This window comes from Loxodonta africana, chromosome 26 (genome assembly GCF_030014295.1).
Source record: "Loxodonta africana isolate mLoxAfr1 chromosome 26, mLoxAfr1.hap2, whole genome shotgun sequence".
In the NCBI taxonomy this organism is placed as follows: Eukaryota; Metazoa; Chordata; class Mammalia; order Proboscidea; family Elephantidae; genus Loxodonta; species Loxodonta africana.
Window position 1 is genome coordinate 778,174 of NC_087367.1, and position 17,470 is coordinate 795,643.

Sequence of the window (17,470 nt, forward strand, 5' to 3'; positions counted from 1 at the left end):
GCCATGGGTGCTGCTGGGCCTTCTGGGTCACATGCAGATAACCACGGAAAAGAGTTCTCTGATTAAACCATCTGAAATTGAGCGGCTGATAACTGTACTCATGTGATTCTCCCCAAAACTGCAAGTTGGGGGGCATGTCACTGGGAGTGACTCCCCCATCCCCGACTCCTGACAGATGGGACTCCGGACCCCTAGGGTGGATGTCTCGCTGCAGGTTGACTGGTATCTGGCTTTCCAGATGCTGGAATTGGCAGCAGTGAACTCAGAGACATGTCCTTGGCCTTTCCCCGGGTTTAATTTAAAAAAAAAAGTTTACCTTTGTATTAACAGGGTAATTACAGCTATAGACAAAATCGTTCCCTCAATGCTTAAAATATAGAAACAATAGAAAGAAAAAGTAATTCAGAAGTGAACTAAATTCACTTAGAGCACAATAAAGATTTTTTTTAAAAAGAACTAAAATATCGAATTTGCTAAGTGTTTTATATCTTTAAAGTGGATCTCATCAGAGGTAAACTTTCAATTCCTTGCGTGAGGGTTCTTTCGCTGGAGTAATGAGCAAACAAAAGATAACGGCTAAAAGTGGAAAAAAGACATTAAATTTAGGGTGGGAATTTGCTTAATTGAATGTTAATTGTGTTTGGGCGAATCTCCACGTATTTGGCAGGAAAGCATTCCAATAACGGCCATTTTAAATGTTGAGTTGTATTCAGTTTTGAGATCTAAAAAAAAAAAAAAAAACCCTGTTCCCATGAAGCTGATTCTGACTCAGCTATGCTGTAGGAGAGGGTAGAACTGCCCCATAGGGTTTCCAAGGAGTAGCTGGTGGATTCGAACTGCCAGCCTTTTGGTTAGCAGCCGAGCTCTTAACCTCTATGCCACCAGGGCTCCTTTTAGAAGTAAAAGGATCGTTTGTCACAATTGATTGTCATGAATTGTGAGAAGAACTGGCATTCCCTTCCGTGGTGAATAAGTCAGTCTTAGTCTAGATATACCAATTAACTATGGACTCTTGGACAAATCATTTGAACTATGAGTTTTGCCTGAAAAATGAGATCCTAAAGCTATATTCCAGGATGGTTGCAAGAATGAGATATAAATAAATCTTTGCAAACATGCCTCTTAGGATTTTTTTTTTTTTCATATTTTGTTAGCTGCCATCGAGTTAGCCCCAGCTCACGGTGACTCCACACACCACAGGATTGGACCTTTGTGATCTGAAGGGTTTTCATTGATTTTTTGGAAGCAGATTGCCTGGCATTTCTTCCTACTTTGCCTTAGTCTGGAAGCTCCACTGAAACCTGTTCGGTATCAACACGCAAGCCTCCACTGACAGATAGGTGGTGGCTGCACTTGTGAACCTGGTCCCCGGCGTGGGAGGTGGGAATTCTACCACTGAAAGGAGGAAGAAATGAAGGAGGTTTTAGCCCTTTTCAACAGGGTGCCCTGAGAGGGCCTCCCTGAAAAGACGAAGTAAAGGTGCATTGGCTGAAAATTGACACCAGGTCTCCCACATAGAAGGCGAGAATTCCACCACTGAACCCTGGCTGCCCTCCTTCATGTCTCACGATGTGTGAACTCAGGGTGTATCTTACAATCCATGGCATCTTACTGTTCCCAGGGGCCAGGCAGAACTCCTGACAAGTGTCCTTGCCTGTCCACGTGTGAATTTGGCCATTGCTGCTTGTGTGCATTGTGAGATTAATTGCCACTTGAAAGGTCTTCAAAATGATGGCTCAGTGACAAAATAAAATGTTACTGTCTGTGAACTAAGGCACACAAAACAGGACATTAATTTGATATTAAGGAAGCAAATAAATGTTCCTTGTCGGGGGATAACCACAATTACATATTTTCTTACAAAGCGACAACCAAATTTTTTATGGGACCTCAGCAAAGAAGATGCCCACAAAATACGTGCAAAAGAATTGTCTACCAAATATCAAGCAATTCAGTTTTATTCAGGAGAGATTGTGAAATATCCCTGAATAAGTTAAATTTCAAAAAGAGAGAGGCTGCTAGAACCAGTTGATGCGTTTTGTGGGGCTGCCGTAAACATACTGTGTCAGAACCGGCAGTGTTTCCTCACTCTTGGTGGTACATAAAAAAAAGGGACATTTTGCAGGCCATGCGAGCTTTGATGAAACAAAGCAGTAAATAACCCGAATGAGAGCTCAGTCTTCACAGACCGCCCTTCCTCCACTTTGAGTCTAATACTTTGAGGGACTGGTTTACCCAGGACACAGACGTTGGTGGCTGGAAGCCAACATAGAGATAAGCAAGGGTAGAGTTGGGAAAACTGATTCAAAATTTAATACTGAAAGCAATTAGTTGGTTAAATCGGGTGGTCTGCTGTAGTGGGCCTTCCTCCAAAGATGTTACCAGCTGAATCCATTCTACAGAGTGTACAGGCCTAAATCTTCATGGAAAAGAGCTTCATATTAAATAATAACAAGGATTTCAGTGCTTAGAAGCACCAAAAGGTCTTTGGATTACAAATAATTATATAAAATTATATTTAAATACTATTGGTAAATATGGAGCCACGGTGGCACAGTGGTTAAGAGCTCAGTTGCTAAAAAAAAGTCAGCAGATCGAATCCACTAGCCACTCCTTGGAAACCTTGTGAGGCAGTTCTACTCTGTCCTGTAGGGTCATTATGAGTCAGAATGGGCTCCATGGCAATGGGTTTGGTTTGGTTTTTTGGTATTGGTGAATATATTTTTTTGTAATCTAGGTTTTATTGTAAAATTTCTCAGCATTTTTTGCACTTTGTCTTTTTGTCTCGGGTTCATTCTGGGTAAATTCAGGGAATTGATGTCTTGTGCATACTCAAATTTCCTCAATTGTCCTGAGAATGTTTTTCGTGACTTAAACATTTTTCCAAATGAGAATCCAGTGTAGATTCATGCTTTGCATTTATGGTCATTGAGCTTCTAATTTCAGTAGGCATTTTCACTTCTTAAAAGTCCTATTTCTTTGTTTTTCAAATCTTTTTCTTAATAGTATTTTCTCATGTTTATTGAGGCATAGTTTATATTCACTATCTTTGGTTACTGAGGTTGGCAGAAACCCCTGCTACCTCCCACTGGCGACCTTGGCTTCAAAGCCCACTTGTTTTGATTTAAACTTTCTCTTCATTTTGGGGGCTTTGGTGCATTCCCTAGGGTATTTCTTACTTGCTTCCAAAGTAGTTACATATTTAAGAGAACATTTTTATAAGTGAACATTTTAAGGTTGGTGTGGTTATTTAGGGGGGTGAGGGGCTTCATATAACAGTGACTTAAGTTTATCCCACTCTCATGTCGATGTTAAGTCCAGAGTTAACCAATCCAGAACCTATGAAATGTAGTTTTATGATATCACTGGGAGCCCCAGAAAAGTAGGAATTTTCTGCCCTATTGTTCTTATACCTCACGGTCGAGAATGGCTCAGTAGTTCCAGCCACGACATCTGCATTGCAGGTAGCAGGAGGAAGAAAGTCCCAGAAAACCTACATTTTCCAGTACATCTCTCCTGGCCCCACCCAAGAGCTGAGAACTGGAATCTTGAAGCAGAAAATTAGTACTTTATTAAGGAGGAAGGGGAAGTTGATTAAAGAAGAAACTAGCAGTCTTAACCAAAAATTGAACAGAAACGAATGACTGAAAATAAAAAGCGAAAAGGCAAGCGACTCCATGCAAAGAATAAAACAAGCCTTTTCTAAGTGTTAGTACTGATAACGGCCATGGACCTGCCCTGTGGCAGTGACAGCTACCTTGGAGTGATTTCACCATCCAACATTTGAAAAAGAAAATCCATTTATACTGAATGGCAGACAAAACCGTTAACTCCTCGTCTTTGTCACCAGTTACTGTGTGGATCATCAAGATGCGTAAAAAGAAGCTACTGAAACCAATATCCTGACTTTACAGATGAAAACTTTCAAACCTACAAAAGAAAAACTAAAACAGAGGTTGAGGGGATGAGGGAAAGGCTATGCCCAAAAAGAGTTGGAAAAGTTTATATAGGGAATCTGTCATTTCTGGTGGAAGGAAGGTCATTTGGAAAAATGTTAGGGGCTGTGGGGTCAGCTTTGACTCATGGCAACAACAGAAGGAAACACTGCCCGGCCCTGCACCATCCTCACAATCGTCGTTATGCTTGAGCCCATCGTTGCAGCCACTGTGTCAATGCTTCATACTGAGGGTCTTCTTTTTCACTGACCCTCTACCAAGCATGATGTCCTTCTCCAGGAACTGGTCCCTCCTGATAACATGTCCAAAATACATGACATGTACTTCCAAGGAGCATTCTGGTTGTACTTCTTCCAAGACAGATTTGTTCATTATTCTGGCAGTCCATGTATAGTCAATATTATTCGCCGACACCATAATTCAAAAGCATCAATTCTTAGGTCTTCCTTATTCATTGCCCAGCTTTCGAATGCATATAAGGCTACTGAAAATACCATGGCTTGAATCAGGCGCACCTTAGACCTCAAAGTGACATCTTTGCTTTTTAACACTCTAAAGAGGTCTTTTGTAGCAGATTTGCCCAGTGCAATATGTCGTTTGATTTCTTGACTCCTGCTTCCCTGGGTATTGATTGTGGGAAAATGGCTATCAAAAATTCCAGAGTCCCTTCACACAAAGATTAGGCTGGACTATAAGACATAAAATGATACTCGTGAAGAGTGTGCTTCTTAACTCAGTTCTTGGTCTCCCTCGCTTTGGTCTTAGTATACTATGAGGCCAGCCTTATTCAGTGTGCCCAATCAGTTAAGACCAGTGTAAACCATAAGGAAATATCATTCCTAAATGCGTTTCACCTTTTTTAGGATTTTGCTTGCTCATAAACACAGAAAGAAGCAGCGTGCCTCTTTACCTTGTTTCCTGGCCTATGGTAATGGTCCACAAGAAATCCTTGTGTTCCTGAGTCCACCTCAAGTTTGGGCCTTCATCAGGAACACTTTAACAGGTGGAATCAGTACCCCGAGCATTAAAGTTAAGCAGAAAACCCTGGAGGCGTAGTGGTTAAGTGCTACAGCTGCTAACCAAAGGGTCGGTCGGCAGTTCGTATCCACCAGGCGCTCCTTGGAAACTCTATGGGGCAGTTCTACCCTGTCCTATAGGGATGCTATGAATCGGAATCGACTGGATGGCACAGGGTTTGTTTTCTTTTTTTTTTTTTTACCAGCCTTTTTTTTTCAAGGAGCCCTAGTGGTGAAGTGGTTAAGTGCTTGGCTGCTAACCAAAAGGTCAGCGGTTTGAACCCACCAGCTGCTCCATGGGAGAAAGATGTGACAGTCTGCTTCCATTAAGATTTTATAGCCTTGGAAACCCTTGGGGAAGTTTGACTCTGTCCTATAGGGTCGCTATGAGTCAGAATCCACTCAAAGACAATGAGTTTGGACCTGCCCTTCTGATTGCCTCAAGCATTCCAGATAGTGGGTTTTTTTTAAGGACCTCAGAACAGAAATAATTACAGTTATTGTTGTTAGGTGCTGTTGAGTTGGTTCCCACTCATAGCGACCCCACGTAAAACAGAAGGAAGCACTGCTCAGTCCTGAGCCATCCTCACAATCGTTGCTATGTTTGAGCCCATTGTTGCAGCTACGGTGTCAATTCATCTCCTTGAGGGTCTTCCTCTTTTGTTGACTCTCTACCAAGCATGATGTCCTTCCCAAGGGTGGATTATCCCATAAGCAAGGTAAGCACAGGCTTACTTGTGCTTACTTACTAATCTGTAGTGAGCAATTTCACATGGGTTTCACTTTGATGTTTTATCTTAAAGATCTTATAGGTCTCTGTGCTTCCTGACAGCCAAGGTAAAGACAAAAAGAGCTCTCTTAGAACTTAGATCGCTTTTACTACAGGGTTCATTTTTAACTTCTGGAAATGCAAACTTGAACCCCAAAGCTTATATTAATCTAAAACTTACAAACTTTGTTTATATAATTACATGAAGCCATAATGCATATCTAGGGTGGGAAATGATGTTAGTTCATAAATGTATCTGTTAACATTTGCTTAAATTGTCCATTAACTCTCTAATTTGTTGTTGTTGTGTTTGCTTCTTTCCTTTCTTAGTTCTTCAAAGCTAAAAATACTCAGGGTAACCTCTGAGGCAATTGCGTCTTGTCTCCATGAAGCACCTGTATGAAAAATTGAAGGAGCTTCCAGAAGTTTTCTAAATTTGCTCATCACAAAATAAGTTGGTTATTAATATTAATGACTTACCAGCTTCACTGGAATCATAACTGTTTAGTAGATACAGAGTTACTTAATAGATGTAAAGTCACAACTTCAGAAAGGATTTGTAGAATTTGGTAATTCTGAGCTATCCTTTTAAATTTCTCAGGTTACCTTTGGAAAGCAAACTTCACAATGTGCCTGGACTGTGGCTTGTTTCAGAATGCCCATGGAATTTTGGAGACGTGGATTTCAGAATAACCTTGAAAAATATGCTTTCAAACACTGAGCAAAGCCCACCTGTGGTCCTGTGAAAGTATATGGTTTTTATGAAATGCCTGGAAGAGGAGCTGAAAGCCACGAGATAAATTTGAAAAGTGCTATTTCTTCTCAGTCTCACCTCAACAATTCCTTGGGGCTTAGACCTGGGCCTTCTCATTTCACTCCTGCGTCTACTGAAGTAGTCTCTACTCTGTGGCTTCAAATACCATACATAGCTGCCTTTTCAAATTGGCAGCTCCTGCCCAGACTTCTTTTCTACCTCCCTGATCCACACAGCTTAGTATCTCAAGCGCAGCCTGAGACTGAACCCTGCCCACCCCAACCCCTCAAAAAATCAAAACAACTTGGTTCTCCTTCAGTGTTTCTTTTATCAGTGCGACCAACATCCCTCGTTCATCTTTCTCCCGTGACGCAGCTGGCGGCTGGGACCCGTGGACATTTCGGTTAGCAGCCAAGCACTTAGCCACTGTGCCACCAGGACTCCATAGTGTGAAGACTGCTGATGCTCAAATCCCTCACGATTCAGGCCACGCCGACTGCCTTCCCAAGTCTGCCATGCGCTAAGAGGAGGAGTAGTGTGGAGCTTGACACGAAGCTCGTGAAGTTTAAGCTTCAGGGCTTCTCCTTCGCACAAGCACCTTCCAAGGCCGTGGGCAGATCTTAGCTCTGTGCGGTGCCTGTAGTTTTTGTCATCTTGTCTAAAATTTGTGGTGGTTATGATTTTTTCATTCTCAGTAAGTATTTGCTTTTGTACCTAACTTTTAATTTACAGTTTTGTATTCTTTTCCTTAAAGTGCCCCCCCTCCACCCTAGGTTGTCTAAGCTTCAGACCCCACAGAACCTGGACCCACCCCAACACATACTATTTTACATTTACTTTTTTTCCTCTCCCGATCCCTGGGTAGTGCGAATTGTTAACATGGTTAACGTGCTTGGTTGTATCTGGAACATTGGAAGTTCAAGTCCACCCATAGGTACCTGAGAAGAAAGGCCTGGCAATCACCATGAGTCCCAGTTGACTCCATGGCATAGCTAATTTGCATGGTTATATGGACGTACATCAAGTACTCAGCATGCTCCCGGGACATAGGAACTCAAATGTTAATTTCCTTCTTTCCATTTCCTATTTGCCACCAGCAGGAGACAGCACAGCGGGCTTTGGGCCCACGTAGTGAGAAAGCTGAGTGTCTTTGGGCTGAGGCTTGCCAGCAGAGTGGGGTGCCTTCATTGATGGGGCTAGGTTTGCTGACCCATGGAGCTGGAGCTGAGTGCCTTTGGGCTGCAGCTTGCTGGTAGAGTGGGGTGCCTCTGGGCACTTATCAGCAGAGCTGAGAGAGCTTCGTAACACTTGCCCTAGCAGGGCAGAGGCCAAGGGGCCAGAGAGAGGCATGCCTGTGGACACAGCTGAGGAGAGGCTGTCCTGGTGGAAGACCTGTATCCTGAGCGTTCCTGAACCTGAAGGTAACCTGTTACTTTCCCTGCAAACCCCGTAATTGTGAGTATGGTCTATGAACTCTGTGCGGCCATTGCAATGAATTATCGAACCCAGCAGAGGAGTAGACAGTGCTGTGGGAGGGAGGGTTGGTGTCAGAATTGGTAAAAAGGCTGGGAGGTGATGTCAGGATTTGTTAACAAGTTTGGAGGGTGGAGGCATGTCTGACCTCCACCTCACAGGACTCAGCTCAGGCTCTTGATCTTGATTTCCCTTCCTCCCTGTGAAGTCAGAGGTGGTCAGATGCCACCCCCAAACATGGCCAGCCCCCACCTGAGTCAGGTTATTAGCATAAACCCTCAGGTGTGATCTGGAGCTCTTAGAGATGAATTACTAAGGAATTTCCAGGGTTTTTGAGAAGACCAAATTCTCTGAGAGAAGTTAAATTCTTTACCCCACACCCATTTTTTTTCTATTGGATTATCTTTTTCTTTTTGATTTTTGCTAGTTCTTTACGTATTCCGGATGTTAACCTTTTTTTCTTTTTTTAATAATTTTTATTGTGCTTTAAGTGAAAGTTTACAAATCAAGTCAGTCTCCCACATATAAACTTATGTACACCTTACTACATACTCCCATTTACTCTCCCCCAATGAGTCAGCCCGCTCCCTCCTTCCAGTCTCTCCTTTCGTGACAATTTTGCCAGTTTCTAACCCTCTCTACCCTCCCATCTCCTCTCCAGACAGGAGATGCCAACACAGTCTCAAGTGACCACCTGATACAAGTAGCTCACTCTTCATCATCATCTCTCTCCAACCCATTGTCCAGTCCCTTTCATGTCTGATGAGTTGTCTTCAGGAATGGTTCCTGTCCTGGGCCAACAGAAGGTTTGGGGACCATGACTGCCGGGATTCCTCTAGTCTCAGTCAGACCATTAAGTCTGGTCTTTTTATGAGAATTTGGGGTCTGCATCCCACTGCTCTCCTGCTCCCTTAGGAGTTCTCTGTTGTGCTCCCTGTCAGGGCAGTCATCGGTTGTGGCCGGGCACCAACTAGTTCTTCTGGTCTCAGGATGATGTAGGTCTCTGGTTCATGTGGCCCTTTCCATCTCTTGGGCTCTTAGTTATCGTGTGACCTTGGTGTTCTTCATTCTCCTTTGATCCAGGTAGGTTGAGACCAATTGATGCATCTTAGATGGCCGCTTGTTGGATGCTAATCTTTTGTAGTTAAATTAGTTACATGTGTTACAAATATATTCTCATTTGTAATTGTAACTTTTAAATGCTGTTTATTGAATATATCACATTTACATTTTAACGTGGTAAAATCTGCCAGTCTTTTCCTTTATGGCTTGTGCTTTTCATGTCTTCAAAATTCTTCCCCACCCTGAAATTATGCTTCATCCTAAAAGGTTTAAAGTTTTTCTTTTTCACACTTACTCAGAAACTCTTGGAATTGATTTTTGCATAAGGTTTGAGACAGGGATCTTTGTTTAATTTTTTTCCATATGGATGACCATCTGTCCAGCATAATTTATTGAATAGTTCCCTCCTCACTGCTTGGTAGTGCCACCAATGTCATATATTGTTTCAAAGTATTTATTGCCTGTCTGGGGCTCTCTATTCTGTTCCTTGGAGCCCTGGTGGCACAGTGGCTAAGAATCGGCTGCTAACCAAAAAGGTTGGCAGTTCAAATCCACTAGCCACTCCTTGAAAGCCCTGTGGGACAGCCCTACTCTGTCCTATAGCATCGCTGTGAGTCAGAATCGACTTGACAGCAGTGGGTTTGTTGTTGTTGTTTTGTTCCTTTGGTCTATTCTGGTACCACTATAACATATGACATATTTCTCAGTTTTTAACATATAGACAGACAAGTTCTCTGACTTTGTTTCTTCCTTTAAAGCACGTTGGCCCTACTGGCCCTTTGCACTTCTTTATAAATTTTAGAATCAGTTTATCGGGTTTTACAAAAATACTGTCAGGACTTAGACTGGGAATTACATCAAATTGATAGATTAATATACGGAGAATTGACATATTCATGCTATTGGGTCTACCCATCTGTAAACATATATAGCTCTCCACTTATTTACAGGAAGTCTTATTCCTCTGTAAAGGAGTTGTGTATTTTGTGAAGTGTATTCCTATCGTTGCTGTTAGTTGCCATGGAGTCAATTCCGACTCATGGTGACCCCATGTGTGCAGACTACTCTCCCTAGGGTTTTCAAGGCTGTGACCTTTCAGAAGCAGATCACCAGACCTGTCTTCCGAGGCACTGCTGGGTGGGTTTGAACCCCCAACCTTTTGGGACTCCAAGTGTATTCCTAGGTACTTTTTATTTTGCTCTTGCAATGGCATTTTCCTATTATAAACAGTATCTCTAAAAAACTACATTTGTTAACTGCTGCTGATACAGAGAATACAATTGACTTTTGGTGTATAGAAACTTCCTGAATGTTGTTACGAATTCTGATAATTCATCCATCTCTTCTCTTGAGTTTTCTATGTGGATAATTGTGTCTGTAAATTATGACAATGTTGTGCTTCCTTTTCACGCACTAAGCCTTTGAGTACTGTCTTGTCTTAATATACTGGCCCTACAGTGTTGGATGGAGGTGGTTCTGTCACCTTGGGAGTCCTTCCACCCTACCCCCGCTGTGATGTCAGTGTGGGTTGTAGGTGGCTGCCCTTTGTAGGCTGAGAAAGTTCTCTTCTATTCCTTCGCTGCTGAGAGCTCTTTATATTCTGAATGAATGATGAAGTTTATCAAATACTTATTTTCTCTTTTGCATTTGGTGAGATCATCATGTGGTTTTTCTCCCTTAACTGTTTCTACATACCATTTATCAAACATTTTAGTGTCACTGAACGCTTCCAAGGCCAGCATAGCAGGGGTGGGGATTTGGGCACCATGGTTTCAGGCGACATCTAAGTCAACTGGCGTAAGAAAACATTCTGCATCCCACTTTGAAGAGTGGTGTCTGGGGTCTTAAATGCTAGCAAGCGGCCATCTAAGATGCATCAATAGGTCTCAACCCACCTGGAGCAAAGGAGAATGAAGAACACCAAGGACACAAGGCGATGATGAGCCAAAGAGACTACATCATCTTGAGACCAGAGGAACTAGATGGTGCCTGGCCACAACCAATAACTACCCTGACAGGGAACACAACAGAGAACCCCTGAGGGAGCAGGAGAGCAGTGGGATGCAGACTCCAAATTCTCACAAAAAGACCAAACTTGATGGTCTGACTGAGACTAGAAGGACCCCGGTGGTCATGGACCCCAGACCTTCTGTTGGCCCAGGACAGGAACCATTTCCAAAGCCAACTCTTCAGACAGGGATTGGACTGGACAATGGGATAGAAAAAGATGCTGATGAAGAACAAGGTTCTTGGATCAAGTAGACACTTGAGACTATGTTGGCAGCTCCTGTCTGGGGAGGGGAGATGAGAGGGCAGAGGGGGTCAGAAGCTGGTGGAGTGGACATGAAAAGAGAGAGTGGAGGGAAGGAGTGTGCTGTCTCATTAGGGGGAGAGCAATTAGGAGTATGTACCAAGGTGTATAGGGTCCCCGTGAGTCAGAATTGACTTGACAACAATGGTTTTTTTTTTTTTTTTAGCAAGGTATATATAAATTTTTGTATGAGACTGACTTGATTTGTAAACTTTCACTTAAAGCACAATAAAAATTAAAAAAAAATTTAGTTTCAGAGAAACTATTTGTGTGAATATTTCAGTGGGTGGTTGGTGTGACTGAAAAACACCAGTAGGTGTGTTCAAGAATATAAGGTTTCTTGCAATGTATCCTTGCAAAGGATTCTGAAATTTACCTGGAAATAACTGTAGTTGGAGACACATGCTCCCTGACTACAGCCTTCCAAGGTCACCTAAATTTCATGGAGACATCCAACAGTGACATTGCTTTCATGGAGTGAAGATTGCACCAGACTAGCGTTTTTCCAACATCTGTGTCTTTACACTCTCCACAACTCTTTGTCAATGGCCTGCTTGTTCACCAGGTGTAAGAAATGGATACTAAGAAGCACAACACATTCCAGCAAAACGTAGCTTCTTAGATACACTAGACATTTAAATTTTTTAAAATGTATTTTGTTGTTGTTGAGAACATACAAAGCAAAAATGCACCAATTCAACATTTTCCACATGTACAATTCAGTGACATTGATTACATTCTTCGAGTTGTACAACCATTCTCACCTTCCTTTTCTGAGTTGTTCCTCCCCCACTGACATAAACTCACTGCCCTCTAAGGTTCCTACTTAATTATTTAAGTTGCTGTGTCAGTTTGACCCCATATAGATAGTTCTTAAAAGAGCATAATTAGAACAGTAGATATTTGATATAACGTGTCTATAATGTAGCTGGTTACATGGCTGTTGGATGTGGCAGACAGTCTTCCCCCAACACCCTATTAAAAAGATAGAAAAGGACACTTTTTTTTTTAGAGAAGTATAAACCCGCAAGGATAGGGAGAGTAGGAGAAAAGATTATAGCACTATACTTTTTGGAAATTTCTGGAAAGCAGATGGACAATTGGTAAATGACTTAGTAGACCAAAGAAACTTATTCATACCTCAGAACCTCCTAACGTTTCAGGAACTGGCAGCATCAGCTATACTTGGAAGTGGGGTAAGAGCGAGCGAGGTGGTTAAAATAAGGAGAATTGGTTGATAATCTGTACAGATAGACTTTTCTGGCTCCCAGGAATTTTTATGTGAAGGAGGCAAAATAGAGACTCTGGAAAGGGGAACCAGGTACAGTTAAGGTGAGGTTACTTCACTGAGAACAGGAAAATTAAATGAACCTGTGCATCCTAGGTGCTGAGATCCCTAGTCTTCTTTCCTTTCTTGGTTCCTGGGAATGCTGGTAGCTTAAACCCTCACGCTCCTGGCAAGAGATTGGAAGAGCCTTCTTTGGGAATCTGACCAGCTCAAGAGGAGGGACTTATAGGTATTGGCAAAAGTTCTCCAACTAAAGAGCTCAGTCAGACCACTCAACAATGAAGATCACAGTAGACAAGCCCCACTTATGGGCATGGAGCTTCCGGTCAACTTTTTATTCTCTCACTTTTAACTATCGATGGAGGACTGAGGATTACCAGACATCTGAGACAGCGCAATATGAATGATAAAGATGGAAACAAACAGAAAAAAAAGCAACTTGGAGAAAGCAGAGGCTATGCACAGGTAAGAAAAGTAAATAAGAAAACTATTACCAATACCCTCAGAGAAGATAAGAGAAGCTATTCCAACCAAGAAATAAAGACAGAATGCTATAGTAAAGGTAAATTTGGAGACTAAAAAAAGAACTTTTGGAAATTAAAGAATAAAACCCATTGCTGTCGAGCTGACTCCGACTCTTAGCAACACCATAGGACAGAGGGGAACTGCCCCATAGGGTTTCCGAGGAGCACCTGGTGGCTTCAAACTGCTGACCTTTTAGTTAGCAGCCACGGTTCTTAATCTCTGTGCCACCAGGACTCCAAAGAATACAACAGCAGAAGAAAAAAACGTAGTAAGAATTGGAAGATAAGGTCAGGAAATGTTCAAAAAATAGAGCAAAAAAGTGGAAAACAGGAAAGAAGCTATTAAAAAATTAGTAGACCACTTCAAGACCAACATCATGAGTTCCAAACAGTGAGAACAGAGGAAATAGAGGGAAGGAAACAAAAATCAAAGAAAAGATTCAAGAAAAAATCTCAGAACTGAAGGACCTCAATTTGATGATTGAAAGGGCCCACCAAAAACTCAGCCCAGAAGATAAAAGTAGATCCACCAAAACATGCCATGAAATTTCATAACACTGGTGAAGAAGAAGAAATGGACAAATTTCCAGAGGGGGCAGAAGTTACACGAAAAGATCAGCATTGACTTCTTAACAGTAACACTAGAGAGTCTCAAAAACTGGAAAGAAAATTATTTCCAACCTAGTATTTTTTACCTCTCAAATCAATTGAATATGAGTGATAGAATACTGACACAGACATGAGAGGTTGAGTAATTTTCCTCCCAGACAGCCTTTCTCAGAAGCAACCGGAAGGATACAGAAAACAGGATACGGACAGTGGAGAGTGTCAAAGGTGCTCGCCAGGGTGACAGGGAAGGGCGACCCCTAAGTGCCAGCTGTGCACCAAGCGAGACAGAGAAGGCAGTTTGTCCAGGCCTCGGGGGGCTTCTTTAGGAGGACGAAACCGACAGAGTGCTTCATGCAGCAGGCGACAGACCACATTACAGCTGCTACGGACACTGTGCAATAGTGATGTTCACCACTTTTTCAAAATTACTTAGTTGTTGAACTCACAACCACAGCTTGTTTAATGCATTGAAAAAGCACGTGTTACTATATTACCCACATGCATTAAAATCTTTTTATGACTTTGTTTCAGTGTGATTGATTTTCTTTGTAGTTTTACATATTTTATCATCTCAGGAGTCCGAAGGCTTCACCTGACTGCCAAGGGGGTCTATGGCACAAAAAATTAAAACCCCTGCACTGGAAGTTTCTCAGGGGTCTCCATTTTGTCTCTAACCCAAACCAAACCCACTGCCATTAGGTCAATTCAAAATCATAGTGACCCTATAGGACAGAGTATAGCTGCCCCATAAGGAAGCAGACTGCAGAGTGGCTGGTGGGTTCAAACCACCGACCTTCCAGTTAGCGGTGGAACACTTCACTTCTGCACCACCAGGGCTCCTCAGCTGTCCTAGGATACAGTGCAAGAGTGTGATGTTCTGATGGCCAGTGAGAACCCTCGATAACATGGTAAGGAAAGCCAAGAGTGAATTTATCCTACAAGAATGTGGTGGTTGGTGGGGGAAACCTGCGGAAGTGGAGTAGAAGGGAGGGGATGCAGACAATTATTAGTTCATAGACGTTTGTGATTAAAAAAATCAATGTATCGTTCTGAATAGATAATACATTCATGAGGCAAAATTCAGAAGGTACAAAGAATATAGTAGAAAAGAAGTTTCACTTTCTACCTCAATCCCTCAGCCATGCTTCCTTGGAGAAAATCACTGCTACCATGTGTAAGTTCTACCAGAGATATTCTGTGCATGTACCAGCAAGCACATAGATTGGGGAATGACCTTTTATTTTATTTTATTTATTTATTTATATTAACTTTTATTGAGCTTCAAGTGAACGTTTACAAATCAAGTCAATCTGTCACATATAAGTTTACATACATCTTACTCCGTACTCCCACTTGCTCTCCCCCTAATGAGTCAGCCCTTCCAGTCTCTCCTTTCGTGACAATTTTGCCAGCTTCCCACTCTCTCTATCCTCCCATCCCCCCTCCAGACAGGAGATGCCAACACAATCTCAAGTGTCCACCTGATATAATTAGCTCACTCTTCATCAGGATCTCTCTCCCACCCGCTGTCCAGTCCCTTTCATGTCTGATGAGCTGTCTTCGGGGATGGTTCCTGCCCTGTGCCAAAAGAAGGTCTGGGGACCATGGCCGCTGGATGCCTCTAGTCTCAGTCAGACCGTTAAGTATGGTCTTTTTATGAGAATTTGGGGTCTGCATCCCACTGATCTCCTGCTCCCTCAGGGGTTCTCTGTTGTGCTCCCTGTCAGGGCAGTCATCGATTGTGGCCGGGCACCAACTAGTTCTTCTGGTCTCAGGATGATGTAGGTCTCTGGTTCATGTGGCCCTTTCTGTCTCTTGGGCTCTTAGTTGTCGTGTGACCTTGGTGTTCTTCATTCTCCTTTGCTCCAGGTGGGTTGAGACCAATTGATGCATCTTAGATGGCCGCTTGTTAGCATTTAAGACCCCAGATGCCACATTTCAAAGTGGGATGCAGAATGTTTTCATAATAGAATAATTTTGCCAATTGACTTAGAAGTCCCCTTAAACCATGGTACCCAAACCCCTGCCCTTGCTCCGCTGACCTTTGAAGCATTCATTTTATCCCGGAAACTTCTTTGCTTTTGGTCCAGTCCAATTGAGCTGACCTTCCATGTATTGAGTGTTGTCTTTCCCTTCACCTAAAGCAGTTCTTATCTACTGATTAATCAATAAAAAACCCTCTCCCTCCCTCCCTCCCTCCCCCCCTCGTAACCACAAAAGTATGTGTTCTTCTCAGTTTTTACTATTTCTCAAGATCTTATAATAGTGGTCTTATACAATATTTGTCCTTTTGCCTCTAATTTCGCTCAGCATAATGCCTTCCAGGTTCCTCCATGTCATGAAATGTTTCACAGATTCGTCACTGTTCTTTATCGATGCATAGTATTCCATTGTGTGAATATACCACAATTTATTTACCCATTCATCTGTTGATGGACACCTTGGTTGCTTCCAGCTTTTTGCTATTGTAAACAGAGCTTCAATAAACATGGGTGTGCATATATCTGTTTGTGTGAAGGCTCTTGTTTCTCTAGGGTATATTCCGAGGAGTGGGATTTCTGGGTTATATGGTAGTTCTATTTCTAACTGTTTAAGATAACGCCAGATAGATTTCCAAAGTGGTTGTACCATTTTACATTCCCACCAGCAGTGTATAAGAGTTCCAATCTCTCCGCAGCCTCTCCAACATTTATTATTTTGTGTTTTTTGGATTAATGCCAGCCTTGTTGGAGTGAGATGGAATCTCATCGTAGTTTTAATTTGCATTTCTCTAATGGCTAATGATCGAGAGCATTTTCTCATGTATCTGTTAGCTGCCTGAATATCTTCTTTAGTGAAGTGTGTGTTCATATCCTTTGCCCACTTCTTGGTTGGGTTGTTTGTCTTTTTGTGGTTGAGTTTTGACAGAATCATATAGATTTTAGAGATCAGGCGCTGGTCGGAGATGTCATAGCTGAAAATTCTTTCCCAGTCTGTAGGTGGTCTTTTTACTCTTTTGGTGAAGTCTTTAGATGAGCATAGGTGTTTGATTTTTAGGAGCTCCCAGTTATTGGGTTTCTCTTCATCATTTTTGGTAATGTTTTGTATTCTGTTTATGCCTTGTATTAGGGCTCCTAGGGTTGTCCCAATTTTTTCTTCCATGATCTTGATCGTTTTAGTCTTTATGTTTAGGTCTTTGATCCACTTGGAGTTAGTTTTTGTGCATGGTGTGAGGTATGGGTCCTGTTTCATTTTTTTGCAGATGGATATCCAGTTATGCCAGCACCATTTGTTAAAAAGGCTATCTTTTCCCCAATTAATTGACACTGGCCCTTTGTCAAATATCAGCTGCTCATACGTGGATGGATCTATGTCTGGGTTCTCAATTCTGTTCCATTGGTCTATGTGCCTATTGTTGTACCAGTACCAGGCTGTTTTGACTACTGTGGCTGTATAATAGGTTCTGAAATCAGGTAGAGTGAGGCCTCCCACTTTCTTCTTCTTTTTCAGTAGTGCTTTGCTTATCCGGGGCTTCTTTCCCTTCCATATGAAATTGGTGATTTGTTTCTCTATCCCCTTAAAATATGACATTGGAATTTGGATCGGAAGTGCGTTAAATGTATAGATGGCTTTTGGTAGAATAGACATTTTTACTATGTTAAGTCTTCCTATCCATGAGCAAGGTATGTTTTTCCACTTAAGTATGTCCTTTTGAATTTCTTGTAGTAG